Consider the following 16,601-nt stretch of genomic DNA (forward strand, 5'->3'; position numbering starts at 1 on the left):
ATGATGCGAGGGCTGGAGCACCTCTGCTATGGAGACAGGCTGAGAGAGTTGGGGTTGTTCAGCCTGAAGAAGAGAAGGCTTTGGGGAGACCTTCCAGCAGCCTTCCAGTACCTAAAGGGGCTACAAGAAAGCTAGAGAGGGGCTTTGGACAAGGGTGTGTAGTGTTAGGACAAGGGGCAATGGCTTTGAAATGAAAGAGGGGAGATTTTGATGAGATCTAAGAAAGAAATTCTTCCCTCTGAGAAGTGGTGAGGCAGTGGACCAGGTTGCCCAGAGAAGTTTTGGATGCTTCATCCCTGGAAGTGTTCAAGGCCAGGTTGGATGAGGCTTTGAGCAACCTGGTGTAGTGGAAAGTGTCCCTGCCCATGGCAGGGGGTTTGGAACTGGATGATCTTTGAGATCCCTTCCAACCCAAACCATTCCATGGTTCTATGACCTGTTTCTTTTTATTGACTGCAAAGGGATCCTGGAATTACCAGCTCCTGTTTCCAACCAACTCTTAGGTGTCTGAGGTTGATTGAGATGAATTGCATCCTATCATTACTATAAGTAAAAGTTCAAAAGCAATATTGGGACTTCTGTCTCAGAGTATTTGATGGGATGGGTAGGATGGGTAGCAAGCTTGGCTATAGAAACTGCAACGTGTGGTGTGGCTTGGAAGAAAGGTTATGAAGCTCATCTCAGTGTTTCTTTGGCTGTTTTTTTTTTTTTAAATCACTTTATCATTGGAATTCAGGCAGTGCATCACAATGTGAAAAACCCAATTTTATGAATTTAAAGTTTTCTATGAAGCAAGGTCTTTGCAAGCCACAGATTACTTGATTTACTAGTGTTCGGCTTGAGAGGAACAAGATTCAGACTTACAGGAGAGGGGATAGCTGAGGAAAGTGGAGATACTACAGTCTTAGTATCTTTTTACGGCGTACGTGCTTTGGGAAGGCAATAGTTATGCTCATCTCAGGTTCAGAAGCTACCTGGCTTATTGAAGGTGACACAAAAAGTCTGCAGAAGAGGAGGAACTGGAGAAATCCCCTTGATCCAGTTCTAATGTAATGCTTAGTAACAACAGCAATTTACTCTCTGTGCCTTTGTGAGGCAGGGAAGGATCTCATTACCTTCGAGTTTTATGAGTTCGGCGGTGGTCTGCAGCCTCTCGGCTGTAAACACCAACTGTTAATTTTCTGGTGCTAGTTTTTATCTCCCATGTTGCGTAGATGCTGTCTCGCTACGGCAGATTTGCTACTAGATCTGCACTGTGTTTTTCTGGAGGGTAATCTTTGTTTCTTAGGAGTGGCGTTGGCAAAGAGGGAGGGGAGAACTTAAAAAAACCCCATATCGGTGGGATTATTAAGCTTTCATTTACTTTATTTCCCCAAGTAGCTTAAAGCGTGAGGAACCTCGATGAATTCTTTTCCAATGAAATGAAAAAGCTACCTTGCAATTGATAGTATTTAGAAGGTCGGCAAGCTATTAATGATGCTGCTGGGAATTAATAGTTGACCTCACCTTTGCTATTTTTCTACTTAAAAGGCTGAAAATTGAATCTCGTGAATAATAATTCAGAAAGATAGATGACAGATAATGCAAACAAACTGTCTTTTTCTCTGCAGGACTCGGTAATTGATGCTGGTCCCCTATCAGAAGAGTTCATGTGAAGACTGCCCATGGAAGGTTGGCGCCTGCGTTTGCTGAGGCTCTAAGATTGTTTTTCTGCTGTTTCATTAACTGAAGAGTCCAGTTTTTCCCATGAACCATCTTTCACCTCGGGAAGATAGAGGTAAGGTTGCAGATCTCTTTTTCCTCTTTCCTCTGGCAGAAAACATTTGAACCTGTCATGGAGGTGGTTTTGGTTGGAGCACCTCTTCATGCGGAATTAATTCTTGAAACTGCTGAAAGCAAAAGTCACTGGTTTTCTCTGTCCTTGGCATCCTTTGAGTTGTTTTCCCTACACAAGACATGCAGTCAGTCTGCATTGCGTTCGTAGCTACTAGTGTTGTTTTAAAAGCTCATAAAGATGAAATTATTGCCTGAATCGACTGCGCTTTCTCAATATGTTTTGCAAAATGGAATAGCTGATTGCTGTGGTGGCAGAATGGTATGCGAAGGATTTGTGCTAAAGAATAATAGGTGGTTCCAGTGAGTTGGTGGTATGCTGTAGGCTGCCTCGTGCTGTTGGTCAGGTGAATTGAGTCCATAAGTAGAGAATTTTAAAAGTCACAAACTTGGGAAATCAAAATGTTTTATGGCAAGGGCTACTACAGCTTGCAGAGCAAGAAGCATCTACTCAGCATCCTTGTAGCTCTTACTAGCTGATGCATGTAACAACTTCCAACACTTCTGTGGTTTGCCCGCAGCCGGCAGTATCTTAAAGGAAAATTGTCATAATGGAGTGGTGACTCGGAAAGACAGTAGAATATATTTAGAAACGAACAAAATGGTAAAACAAGTAGCAGTTAGATGATGGGTCGACTGGAGCTACTGTATGGCTGTGGGGTTTGCAGCCCCTCTCCCTCAAGATTGGGAGCACTCACTTCTATGGAGCATGAGTACGCAGGAGAGGGGAGGACCTGCACCCCTGCTGATTCCCCTGGAAAACCAGCTTCTAGCTGATGTGCTGCAAGACGAAAATTACATATATCACTACAGCTGCATTTGTCTGATGAAATTTTATATTGCTTGTATCATAATTCCCTGTCTGATATGGCTGGTGTTGCAAGAAACTTTTGCGTCTGAGCTGGTTTTGGCTGGAGTGCAATGAAAAATGGGATATTTCCTTCTGGATTGAGTGTGGCTTGCTCCTACGCTCCTCTTCAGTGCGATGTAAATACTGGTCCCAGTAAGATACCAGTGGTGTGTGTCCTCCATATGCTGCTTTGACCACCTGGTTTCTGGTCTTGAGTTGGCTGCTTCCCTAAACTGGTGGGATGATTGCTGCAGCAGGAGCTGCGGTGGCTTCAAGATGTCAGTGCCTCCATTCTAGATGTTTTCTTCTGATGGGTTTGGTGGCTGGAGGGTAGATAATCGGGTGCCTGAGATGGACTCAGGGGTGGGCGATGGATGGGAAGACATCCCCCCTTGCCCTGCTCTGTCTAGTGTTTGCCCTGAGTTTTCAGGCCAAGGCTCTTTGCTCTCTGCCTCAATGTCTTCCCTTTGTAGCACAAATGATGGTGGTAATGAAGCATGATTGTAAAATTTGGAAATAATATCACTTCTCCATTGCTGTGTGCTGTCCTGGCTGTGAGCTCGGAGTCACGCAGGTGGAGGGGAGCTGGGGGACCTGCCTGTGAGTGGTAAGAAACCGTCAAAGCCCCAATCCAGCACTGGAAGTGCTGCTCAGGGTTAATTATTAAACCGCGCTTTGGCTGATAAATGCACAGTTGGATTCAGGTTTTTTCACCATAAAAAGATCACCTTTCCCTCTGGACAAAACAGCTACTTTTTGATTGGAAGTGGATAAATCATATCACATACAAACAAAAAATCTTGGCTCCTGCAGCTCTTAAAATGTCTTTATTTTTCTCTTGGGTATCTGACCAGATTCAGCTTTTGAAGAGGTGACTTCGCAGGGTGGTGGTGGGTTCTCCCCGCTGTCGACCTCTTGCTTTCCAGGCATTGATAAATACCTGCCCAGACTAGGGGCTTGCAAACCGAGGGTCTTGGGCCGGAGTGCACTGCAGACTAGGCTATACACAGCTTTTCTTCTTTATTTTCTCCTTTTTCCACCCTCTTCTCCAAAGCACTCAGTACAAATCACACTCCTGGCAGTGGCCAGGCTTTACCCGAGACATCTCTTAACATCAGGCAGCTCGACGGAGGCAGCCCAGGCAAGTAAAGGGTTAAATCCTTAATTACGAAATTGGATATCATCACGGGGAGGAAGAGTGAGTTCTAGATTAATTTTAAGGGTGAGGTGCCTCCTCGACTGCTTTGGATTTCCCCTAATTTAGGGGGCTGACAGGCTACAGTTGTGTGGCGGGAGCCGGGGGGAGCTCTGCCTTCATCCCACCTGCCACCTTCCAGCTCTTCCTTGTTTTATTCCTTCCCCCCCCCCCCCCCCCCCCCTTATTAAATTTCATTCTTTCCTCTAGCAAACAGACTGTTTTTTGGCTTGACATGAAATCCGGTTGCTGTGATTGAGTTCCCATCCCCTTTATCCTTCGATGGGGCTTTGAGATTAAAAAATGTAAATGCAATTGCCGCGACGCTCCCTCCCCCACCCTAGCCCTAGGTCTTTCCTGAGCCCAGACTCCCTCTTTATTCCTTAATGATCATATTCCTTCCACTTTAAATAGATTTCCTGCTGTTAACAGTGTTTTCAAGTGTTGCAACGCTTTATAAATGGTATCTCGTGAGAGGTGTTTACCGTAGGTGAGTTTCCTTGAAGTTGTAACCTCTGCCTTGCCGTTCCCTTTTCCCGGGGCTGCTGGTGGGGTAGGAAGGACACAGGCGATGGGCTTGGCAGTCATCATACTTCTAAATCATCTGTTCTTCTACCTCTTTTGTTAGTTTTAGAGAGGGACGTTGTTTCAGCCATGTCTTTGAAATGGAGTCCTGCCGATCAAGACGAAGATGCACGCGGCACTTTTGGGGACTCAGGCAGAAGAAGTGCCAGACTTGCCTTTCCACGTACAAATTAAAGCCGTTATACACTCCTGGAGCCTTGCTTTTAAAAAGCAAAGAGCACAAACAAACCAGGAGCCTCCACCATGCCCAGTGGAAAAGGCTCTCTAGGTTGCCTGGTAGGGAACAGATAGGACAACCACTTTGGACCACGTGCAGAGAGAGGTTTGAAGCTTCTGCTGCTTCGCAGAGGACACCCACCAGCGATATTGCATCTTAGAGCTGGGCTTGTAGTTCTGCTGGCCATCCTGCAGCCACAATAGCAGGAGATGTATTTCTCTCTTTGGGTTGGCAAATAGAATCAAAGAATCATAGAACGCTTTGGGTTGGAAGGAACCTCAAAGATCATCTAGTTCCAACCCCCGTGCCACGGGCAGGGACACCTTCCACTACACCAGGTTGCTCAAAGCCTCATTCAGCCTGGCCTTGAACACTTCCAGGGATGGGGCAGCCACAACTCCTCTGGGCAGCCTGGTCCAGTGCCTCACCACCCTCAGAGGGAAGAATTTCTTCCTTAGATCTCATCTAAATCTCCCCTCTTTCAGTTCAAAGCCATTGCCCCTTGTCCTATCACTACACACCCTTGTCCAAAGCCCCTCTCCAGCTTTCTTGTAGCCCTTTTAGGTACTGGAAGGTCTCCCTGGAGCCCTCTCTTCTCCAGGCTGAACAATCCCAACTCTCTCAGTCTGTCTTCATAGCAGAGGTGCTCCACCCCTCGGATCATCTTCACGGTCCTCCTCTGGACCCACTCCAACAGCTTCATGTCCTTCTGGAGCAAATACAAATACAAATGTTGAAGATGTGTTTTGAGTTTCTTTTATGATTTTTGTTTGTTTTGGGTTTTTTTTAAGAAGGAAAGTTAGAATGATCACATGGAGACCCCCAACATGTTTCTTCTCCAATGCCTTGTGAAGATGTTACAGGAAGCTCTCACTAGCAAAAAAGTTTATATTGAAAATATTCACCCTGTTGAAGGTGTTCAAGCCTTAACTGAGTCTCTCCCTGTTTTGTTTTTATTTGGTCATTGATCCTGCTGCAGTCCTTGTTTGCGTGATGTTGAAATACCTTTCTGTTCGATGTTTGTTAGAGGCACCTGTGTGATGCTAAAGACAAAACCTTGAGAAAAAAACAGTTGATGGGATTTCAGATGTCTGCTGGTGACTTTGGCTCTTCGGCAGAATTAAAGAAGATCTGTTTTGGTAGGGGAGCTGGTTGCAGTTTCACATCTGAGAACTCTTTCTGTTCCTGTTTTCTAAAAATCCAGTGAGATGCTCTTGTTTTCACATGTAAATCCTATAGTTGGGCTGTCAGATCAAGTGCTTTGTTTATTCAGAAAGTAGTTGAGACACACACCTCTTTTGTTAAGTAGAAACTTTTGGTGCTGAGCTCCTTCAGAAAATTAAAATGTCTAAGCGAGGATTTGATCATCTTACATTAAACGTTGCTTGCCTAGGAGCTTTGATTGGATCTATTTTGGCTATTTTGTTTTAATAGCCAGATTACCGTTTTGCTTATCTTTTGGAACAAAACACTTCATCCATCTGCCTTACTACTCCTAGAAGTTTTAAGCAAATACACCTTTTTCTTAGGCTTCCACATTTCTATGCAAAAGCAGCCTAATTCTTTGACCATAACCAGACACCAGCTGCAGGAATCCTGCCAAGGCCTGAGATGTCATTGTCTCTCCACCGTCGGTCACTACCTACATGGTAAAGCTGGTGGCTTCCGTGAGTTCATCCAACAGCGGAGTTCATGTGAGCACTTCTCATCTGCAGCGCTGCCAAGTCCTCTCCAGTGGCTTTTCAACTCGAGCTTCTTGTGCTGAAGCCAGTGAGAAATGCTCACATGAACTCTTCAGCTGTGAGTGTGAGATCCTCTTCACAGACAACCCAGGAGTGGGAACACCTTAATCTACCGCAGCCGTTTCTGCAGTGATCTATTTATCATTGCCTTGAGTGTACAGCTACAGCGTTAATGCAGGTTGTAACCCCTTCCTCTGGGTCTGTGGTGGTTCATTGAACAATGGAAGCTTAATTCATTGTTGTCTCCAGTCCCACCATGTATGTAGCTCTCGCTGTGCTGAGGAGACGAGGTGGAAACGTGTTTTGTGTCTTGGCTGAGCAGGATTGTAATCAGCATCCAACGAGAGGGTAAATGATGCTGGATATGTTAATGGCTTTTTAGTCTGCTGGGTTCTATGCTGCCCTCAAGGAATTTCTACTTCCTGGGCCACAAAGATGATGTATTGTTTAATTGAAAACCACACTCAAGTGACTCCATCAGTTTTTGGGACTTAACGATTTGATGTTCTTTTCCTAATGTAGTATTTGCTGTACAAGCCCTTCCTGTGGGGCTATAAATCGGGGCCTATTTACTTTCTTCCATTGTTTTAGCTATTTCGGTACCTCTTTGTCAGTTTGTGTTAGCTACTGCTCTGACCTACTCAAGGACACTTCTTCAGTGTTGGGCTTCCTGTTGCCTGTCAGCTCTCTGGAGGTGAGACACCAGCGATTGCTGATTCTCCCTGCAAAACACGGCGGTGATTGCTGCCTCCATAAGCCAGAGAAGTACAAGTATGAGAAATTCTGCCTTTTTTTTCATAGAAGATGATTCAGAGATTGGCAGGATTATAGTCATAGAATCACGGAATGGTTTAGGTCAGAAGGGACCTTTAAAGATCATCTAGTCCTACCTCCCTGCCATGGGAAGAGACACCTTCTCAAAGGTTGCTCAAAGCCCTGGCCAACCTGACCTTGAACACTTCCAGTGATGTGTGGGGCATTCAGAACTTCTCTAGGTGACTTGTTTCAGTGTCACACCAACCTTACAGTAAAAAACTTCGTTATGTTCAGTCTAAACCTACCCTCTTCAGTTTTAAACTGTTGTCCCTGTCCTATAACTACAGGCCCTGGTAAAAACTCTTTTCTCTGTCTTTCTTATAAGCCACCTTTATATATGAAAAGGCTGCAATAAGGTTTCCCCGGAGCCTTCTCTTGTCCAGGCTGAACAGCCTCAACTCTCTCAGCCCATCTCCATAGCAGAGGTGTTCCAGCCCTCGGATCATCTTCGTGTCCTCCTCTGGACCCACTCCACCAGTGGAGGTGGAGGTCCATGTCTTCCTTATGTTGGGAGCCCCAGAGCTGAACGCAGCATTGCAGGGGGGGTCTCATGAGAGCGGAGCAGAGGGGCAGAATCTCCTCCCTCGACCTGCTGCCCACGCTGCTTTGGGTGCAGCTCATGACACGGTTGGCGTTCTGGTCTGCCAGCACACATTGCCTGTTCATGTCTAGCTTTTCATCCACCAGTATTGCCAAGTCCTTCTCCCCAGAGCTGCCCTCCACCCATCCATCCATCCATCCATCCATCCATCCATCCATCCATCCATCCATCCATCCATCCGCTACCTGTACTTATAGTGGGGAGTGCCCCAACCTGTGTGCAGGACTTTGCACTTGACCTTGTTGAACTTCGTGGGGTTCAGATATGGCCACTTCTTGAGCTCATCAAGGCCCCTCCAGAAGGCATCTATTCCATCTAGCGGATCAACTGCACCACTCTGTGTGGTCTCCTCTGCAAACTTGCTGAGGGTGCACTCAATCCCACCATCTAGGTCGCTGGTGAAGGTATTGTACAGCACCAGTTCCAAAATGGACCCCTGAGGGACACCACTTGTGACTGATCTCTGTTTGGACATTGAGCCCTTTGTATGAACCACAGTTCTGTTTACTCAGCATGGAAGCATTGAAAGAAAAAAATTATAATAAAATTAATAAAAACATGGGTAAGCATTTGTCTTACTGGGCAGTGACACATTTTCATGGGCATCACCACCCTGGTTGTGTTTCTGGGGTGATAGCTATCTGTTCTGGAGGGGTTTCTTCCTCCTCCCATGAGGTTTATCTTCTGTCTGAAGCCTCTTAGATGGGTGAAGCCTGCTGGGAGTAGAGCTGGGGACCATGAATGAGTTCAACCCTACAAGAGGCAAGTTCTGCTCCTGGATGCTCGCGGTCCTCACTCCCCCTTGCTGCCTTGGGCAGACCTGCTCTTCACAGCAGCTTCTAGGGAAAACATGGCACAGCATGATATCTGAAAAGGAGGTCCTTTTATCTTCTAAAAATAACAAATAAACCTGCTTAGAACTGCCTTTTTGTTTGTTTCCCTACTTTTGATCTTGTCTTTGAAAAAGAAACATTTTAGATGGGTTAAACCCTTAGTAAGGACTATTTGTGCTTTTAGTTAGAGAAGTCTTTTTTTTTTTCTTTTTATCTTCCAGTTATCACTAAAAACATTTTTTAGAGCTGGTGAGAGTTGTGTAACCAGTTGTCAATAACTCAGGAGTGGTAAGATCTGTTTCTGGTAAACTTTCAAGAGATAAACACGAAACCCTGAAGCCACTGCTTGGCTGACAAAAAGTAAGAAGAATTTTTCTGATTGTTTTTTTTGGTTTGTTTTTTTTTTATACTTTCTGTGCTGAGTTGTTGGTGAATACCTTTCACCAGTGCCGGGGAGGTTTTGCTAAGTATGTGGCTCTGTTTGCTTCTCAGAAAGAAAACTATGGAGCCCTAGTTCCTGTGGTTTGAAGATGAAGGTGTACGCGTTCAAACGCACATGCACACGCTTGTTGCCACCAGGAAAGGACTGAAATGCCAAGTATGTCTTGGCAGTTTTGCCTAAATACTGGTTGAAATTATTATTTACTGTTGAGTCAGTCTTGTGAGCTGGAGACAGTGGCGTCATCTACAATAGTACTTTCCAAGAACCAGAAATACTGGTCAATTATGTTCATTATGAGCAAGTTTTAGGAGCCCAACACCCATGAAATCTTGATGATTTGGAATGTAAATATTAATTTTTGCTCATCCTTGATCAGCATTCCTCCTTGTCCTCATCTTCCCTGACATGCCAGCATCTCAAAGCACCTCAAACGATGCTTCAAACTTCCAAAGTTGCTGGGAAGAATTAGCAACTCAGGGTGAAATTTAGCATCTGCAGAGAAATTGTCTGCATCGTCTGGAGAGGCTCTGCCTGGCTCCATGGCATTAGGGTAGCTGCTACAGAGGGGAACTCCTGTCTGTCTGAGATGGAAAAGTGAGTAATATTTCTTCCAGAAAGTAATTTTTTTTCCTCCCCTGTATATTTGCACCACTTACTCCCCTCCCTGAATTTACTTACCTGTCAGAGTTGCAAGTTAGAGCATCAGCTCTGTTGCGAAGGGAGATGCGGCGGTAGGAATATATAGCAAAAAATATGTAGGAACATATAGCAAACTCCTCAGAGATGCTTTTTGCTTTTGTTTTTGGAAAGACCTTAGACTCCTCTTGCAGATTTCCGAGAAGTCTCGTGAGGTTAATAAAACCTTTGCTTTAATGTACTTTTCCTCCCCACCCCTGCTTCCTCTACCTTGTTATCCTGGAGTTTCTTTGTACAATGAAAGGCATACATTTGTTTAACGGAGCTGTCACAAACCCCAGCTACAGATGAACTGCAGAATGTATATTAAAATATATTTGGCGAAGTTAAAATGAAATTCAAAATCAAAGGACAATTACCCTGTTGCTTGTTACAGTTCGTATCAAAACGTCACCTGGGAGAAAGCAGATTCCTTTTAGAAGCGTGAATGGTTTGTTAAGAAGGGACCAATTTTATCTGTAGGGAAATTCTCTACTGTCTTAAGCCCAAGTGTGAAGAGGGAAAGGCAAACTAATTAGAAAATTTTAATAACAAAGTAAGGGAATATCGGCCGGATGGTATGTCTTTTAGCATCGGATTTATACAGCTGAGCAGTTTCTGTGTATCTCTGAATGTGTAGCAAATGAAGGGAAAATCTTTTATGAAGATATTGGAATAAAATTCTGATTTGAGAAGCCTTAAATTTATGGCAACCGTAATAGCAGATAGTCCAGAGATGGAAAATAAGTAAAACTACATACTTGAAGTGGAAGGTTTAATGAAAAAACCTTCAACAAACATTCCTAAAGAAACGCAGTAAAAATCTGAATGGGCGATTCAAACCCCACGATTGCCTAAATGAAAGAACCACAAAGGAAATGGATGTTCTTGTGCAAGGAAAGGTCGTCCCAGGTCCTGACAAACGTTGAAACAAAACCTAGTGGTCTTACTGACAGTTTATCACATGAGCACCTCTGCTATGGAGACAGGCTGAGAGAGTTGGGGCTGTTCAGCGTTGTCATGGTTTGATGTGGAGGGGGTGGGGGTTCTGGTGGCAGGAGAGGGGCTTTGCTCCCTGTGACCTCCCCGGTTTTGGAACCGGGTTAGACTTGGTTCTGGCCACCAGATCAGACTCCCACCCCCCTTGGGGTTGAGCCAACCAGCGCCTCTGCGAATTGCCCTATTTAAATCGGGACAAAGGAACCGGAAAAGGTGCTTTGCCCAGGAGCGAGGATAGAAGGGAGGAGGGCACTGCCCCTGCTCCCTGGCTCCCGGCCGGATGGCTGCCTGCATCGGGCCGGCGCCGCCCACGGAGAATGGCGGCGGCGGAGCCAGCTGGGGGACTCGGGGGCACCCCACTCCCGGGGTGCCCACTGGGCTGAGTTCACCCAGAGAGGACTGAGATCTGAGAGAAACAGCTGCATCGACACCAGGTCAGTGAGGATAGAGCGGGAGGAGGTGCCGGAGCTGAGTTTCCCCTGCAGCTGGTGGTGAGATGGCAGATGGCCCCCCTGCAACCAGGACGGCCTCGGTGGAGTAGAGACCCACTCGCAGCCTGTGGAGAGGAGATGCCTGAGTCTGAGGATGGTTGTGTTGGGACGCACAACAAGGCAGAGGGGCATCTGGAGTCTGCGTGACAACCCACGCCAGAGCGAGTGGCTACAACTCCCTAAGTATCTGAGACTGTGGTAAAGCCCACACTGGGGCAAATCCGATGGGGAAAGATTGCTTCCTGTGGGCTGGACTCACACTGGAGAAGTTTGTGGATTTTTCCTCGTGAGTAGGGGATCCACTGGAGCAGGGGAAAAGAGTGTAAGGACTCTTCCTCCTTTAAGAGAGAAGCAGCAGTAACAGCACGGAATGAACTGACCTGCGCTCCCTCAGTCCCTGCCCCCTGCGCCACTGGGGGGGGTGAGGGGGAGGAAGGTGTCAGTTTTTAAGATCTGGCTTTGTTTCTTTTTATCCTCTCACGTAACCGGTTTTGTTTCCCTTCGTCCTTTTAAGTAACCATCAATAAATTGTTTTGCTTTTAAGAAAGCTAAGTCTGTTTTGCCCAGGACCATGGTTGGTGGATGCTCCCTCTGTTCTTGTCTCATCTCTCAGTCCCTTTATTATATTTTTCTCCTCTCCACTTTACTGGAGAAGGAGAGATTGTGTGAGTTTTAGTTGCTGGATCAGCCTAAAACCACAAGAAGTGTGGAGAAGAGAAGGCTCCGGGGAGACCTTCCAGCAGCCTTCCAGTACCTAAAGGGGCTACAAGAAAGCTGGAGAAGGACTTTGGACAAGGGCGTGTAGTGACAGGACAAGGGCAATGGCTTTAAACTGAAAGAGGGGAGATTTCGATGAGATCTAAGGAGGAACTTCTTCCCTCTGAGGGTCGTGAAGCACTGGCACAGGTTGGCCAGAGAAGTTGTGGCTGCCCCATCCCTGGAAGTGTTCAAGGCCAGGTTGGATGAGTCTTTGAGCAACCTGGTGTAGTGGCAGATGTCCCTGCCACTACATGGCAGGGAGGTTGGAACTAGATGATCTTTAGGGTGTCTTCCAGCCCAAACCATTCTATGATTCTATGGAAATTATATACTCCCAGTTGAGCTGGAAGAAGGGCGATTCAGGTGGATACAAGGAAAAACAGCTTCCCCACGAGGACAGACCCCGGAGCTGACCCTGCCTTGAGCAGCAGGTTGGACCAGAGACTCCTTCCAACCTCCATTTCCCTGTGATACTCTGAAATGTTTCACATTTAAATACATAGTGTTTGGAGAGCAGACATGCAGCTCTTGGCAACCTATGAACAGCGAAAATAGGAATTTACTAAAATTTATAGGAAATACACTCTAGATCCACAAACAACTGTTGTCAAGGCATGGAGAAACCCCATAGGGAGCGGGGCGAGATATTACTAGTGGTCATGTAAGAGGTCAACAGTTGAGTTTAATGACATTAATTTCTAGTAGAAACCTTTTTTTCTTTACTGCACCATAAGCGAGCATACCGTTTTACTGCGCGTTTCTTGCTGGCTGCTGATTTTAAGCCATTTAAAAATTTGAGGACGTTTCAAGTTAGTCATGTCGCAGCTTCTGCCTCGCATGGCGCCGAGCGAAGCTCTGCTCATGCATCTGCGGTATAAATGCTCATTAGGGTTTTCGCAGGGCTTTGTAACTTCGGAGCGTTCATATTTCCCTCTGCTTTGATCCCTGCAGAGGAGAGGGGAGCGGAGCTGCCGAATGCTGCTGACTCTCATCTCACTTGAATGGGAGACTCCTCCAAATTTCTTGCATTTGTTGTCTCCTCGCGTTCTGCTGCCTCATCTTTAATCCCCCTCTCTTATGTCTTTAATTCATGAAAGTAAGTAATTAGAGACACAAGCACATGTCAGAGTGATGATACACAGATACAGCTGCAGCATTTGGGGTGATTTTTTTTTTCTTTTCTTAAATATAATAGTATAATGTCACAAACGAGCTCCCTTTGCTCTATGTTTCTCTGGACTCCATCTATCTTTAGATGGAAAATACAGCTGCACAGCGGTCTCCTGACTGATGTAAAAGCAGGGAGGAAGCTTTTCCACACCGTGTAAGCATATTATTTATGGATGTACCATGAAAAATGGCATTGCTGCACAACAATGGTAGTCCTTATTTCTCTAGCAGATGAAAATACTTCATTACAATTAGATGTCGTTTGCTTGTTGTTTCCTGAGAGGGTCTGCAGTTAAACTCGAGACCTTTTCCACTCTGCCATTATTAATGCGAGCGTTGATAGTGAAGTATTTCATCAGTCATCTACTGTGTGCTGGGTCTGGGTTTGGGATGCTGCAGTGGTCTTTGAAAATGATGGAGTAATAATGGATGAATGACAGGGTAGAAGCAATCTAGCAACGCATATTAAATATGAAGGACAGATAAATTTTACAGCTGTTAGCAATGATTAGAGCATTTGCAGACAAGTAGATAAGTCATTAAAAAAATAAAATCGCTCCGTATACCACTTACCCATCTTATTGTCAACACCGTGATGATACATGGGGTAAATAATTTCAGTAAGTACTGAAATCTTATCAAAATTTTTAATTAACTTATCAGCAGACTAATAAATATTTCATGACAGCTAACTAAATGTCTAGTCTAATGTGTAAGAATGGCATCCTCCTCGACAGGAGACCAGGTGAAAGCCATTTGTCTTGCTCACGAGTATTGCAGGTGATTTCAATGAACTTTCTTTTCCAGTATGGTGGGGTGTCCACCCCTGGCATGTTCTTATCTGGAAGCTGTGGCTTTAAAGAGAAGAATGAAAATTAAAGTATACCTAACAGCCTAATTCTTTGTTGTTTCTAAGAGTAACTTAGTGAAGGAAAGGACTGATTGCCTTGACTCCAGGATAAGAGCGGGATACTTGTCCGTTAAATTTTCAGTTCATTCTTTGATATTCCATTTTGGTGGTGCAGTGTTTCTCAAAAATAGTTTGGTATTTCCTTCCTTCTGTTTGTTACAGATATATGACTTCATAAAACACATTAGACTCTCATAAGAGATCTTTTTGCAGGTGCATGCCTATATTACTGTGCTCTCTGTCAAAGGATAAGCATCACCTTCCAGCTTGACCACCCAGAGTGGCATCGCCCTTTGCTGGGGCAGCTGTTGTGTCATAGAACCATAGACTCACAGAATGTTTTGGGTTGGAAGGGACCTTCAAGATCATCCAGTTCCAACCCCCCTGCCATGTGCCGGGACACCTTCCACTACACCAGGTTGCTCAAAGCCTCATCCAACCTGGCCTTGAACACTTCCAGGGATGGGGCAGCCACAACTTCTCTGAGCAACCTGGTCCACTGCCTCACCACCCTCAATGTAAAAAATTTCTTCCTTATATCTCATCGAAATCCACCCTCTTTCAGTTCGAAGCCATTGCCTCGTGTCCTGTCACTACACACCCTTGTCCAAAGCCCCTCTCCAGCTTTCTTGTAGCCTCTTTAGGTGCTGGAAGGCTGCTGGAAGGTCTCTCCAGAGCCTTCTCTTCTTCAGGCTGAACGACCCCAACTCTCTCAGCCTGTCTTCATAGCAGGGGTGCTCCAGTCCTTGCATCATCTTCATGGCCTCCTCTGGACCCGCCCCAACAGCTCCATGTCCTTCTGATGTTGGGGACCCCAGAGTGAACGCAGCACTGCAGGGGGGGGTCTCATGAAAGCAGAGCAGAGGGGCAGAATCCCCTCCCTCAACCTGCTGCCCACACTGCTTTGTATGCAGCCCAGGACATGGTTGGCTTTCTGGGCTGCCAGCACACATTGCCAGCTCCTGTTGAGCTTCTCATCACCCAGCACCCCCAAGCCCTTCTCCTCAGGGCTGCTCTCCTTTCCTGGTGCCTTCTACACCATCCTATACAGCAAAGGGAGGAAGAGCCTCTATTTCTTATGAAAAGACCCCCCAAGGCCAAACATTTTGAATATTAATCCAATTGCTGTGATTCAGCTGTGATTACCGAGGTGTCACACAGCTGCCATCATCCAAAGGCAGCATCTCCAGCTCCAGCATTCCCTGCGCTGCAGCAGCCAGCGAGTGCTGTGCTGCAGCCCAGCCTTTTCATCGCTTTGTTTTCACAGACTTTAATTACAGAGGGGAAAATAAAACTGTTACTTCTATCACAGGGTGATCGCATGGGTATAAAATAAGCCGTATACTTGCACCAGTGTAAACTTGCCAGTATTGTTTGCGCAGCTGCAGGAATTGCACACACATCTGGTTTGTGGTCCTGAAGTTTAGCCCTGTGCACATTTACAGATCGTTGTGAACTGGCAATTTTTCCCGTCTTTCTTAATAGTTTAATAAATACCAGTTTTTTTTTATTTTTACCTTTAATTTCATCTTCCCTTTTTTAAACAAAATGTTGCTGGCAGCTTCAATACGTTGCTGCAGAAATGTTTTTGCAGTGCCGGCTTTACAGTTGCGCGGAGGATGTGTTTGTTATGTCCGCAAGTTTTGTTACGTAAACTGGCCTTCAATTTTTCCAGTTTGTGCTCGAAGATGTTTTATCTTCTACTAAAGTCCAGGAATTTATAGCCAGGTAGGTTTCCCCCGGCCCTCCTTTTATTTCCCAGTTGTTTTCCTTAAAAGATTGTGTCGTTTTCTTGCATTTCTTGCTCTTTTGGAAACTGTTGAATTCATTAGCGATGATTCTGAATTCGTGGGACAAAGCAAAGAGTTGTTTTCTCTGGAGCAGTGAAAAATTTTGGGGGCAGAATTCAACAAAAGTGACACCGGGTGACTTATAGCTCGCAGTCCTTTGTCACCTCGGTGGGATCCTGCTTCTTTCAAAGGATGTCCTACTTTTCGCAAACGTTATGTGGAGCAGCGCAGCCATTTCACTGGATTTTCTTGGGCACTTGCCTATTTTTGTGTTGTAGAAATGGTTTTAAGGAGCGCTGAGTAGCATCGGTAAAGGATTTTAACACGGTTACTTCTCTGCGATGCTTCATGAAATGGCTTGAGCATCCCTCGCCCCCCATTTTAACCAAGCGGATACTTGCGGATCTCTTCCACTATTAATATCTGTGATTTAGTAGCATCATTTTGGACTTATTTCTGCAGTACTTTCCTCCTGAAACTCTCTAAGGGCTATGTGTTTTAATTAGTTTAGCCTCATGTTCCCTTCACGAGGGAGCTGGACTCCCCTGACCTCCTCCTCATGTTCCCCTTTCCTCGGCGCGGTTGCCTCCATGCGCTTGCTCTCCTGCTCTCTACAAGAGACGTTCCCTTTTCCTCCATCGAGGCACATTCCCACCCATTTCCATGGGAAGAGTTTGCCCTTTTTCCCTGTTT

General features: G+C 45.6%; 1 protein-coding gene across 1 annotated transcript in view; it reads left to right on the forward strand.

The window, feature by feature from the left end:
• The first annotated feature begins 1,731 nt into the window (after positions 1–1,731).
• NCOA1 (nuclear receptor coactivator 1) overlaps positions 1,732–16,601 on the forward strand; it is a 140,069-nt gene continuing 125,199 nt past the window's right edge. Inside the window, exon 1 of the mRNA XM_086624380.1 lies at positions 1,732–1,777. The gene's annotated coding sequence lies outside the window, so the exon portion shown is untranslated. The remainder of the gene's footprint in view (positions 1,778–16,601) is intronic.

The sequence above is a fragment of the Tauraco erythrolophus genome, chromosome 2, assembly GCF_009769465.1.
Source record: "Tauraco erythrolophus isolate bTauEry1 chromosome 2, bTauEry1.pri, whole genome shotgun sequence".
Classification (NCBI taxonomy): Eukaryota; Metazoa; Chordata; class Aves; order Musophagiformes; family Musophagidae; genus Tauraco; species Tauraco erythrolophus.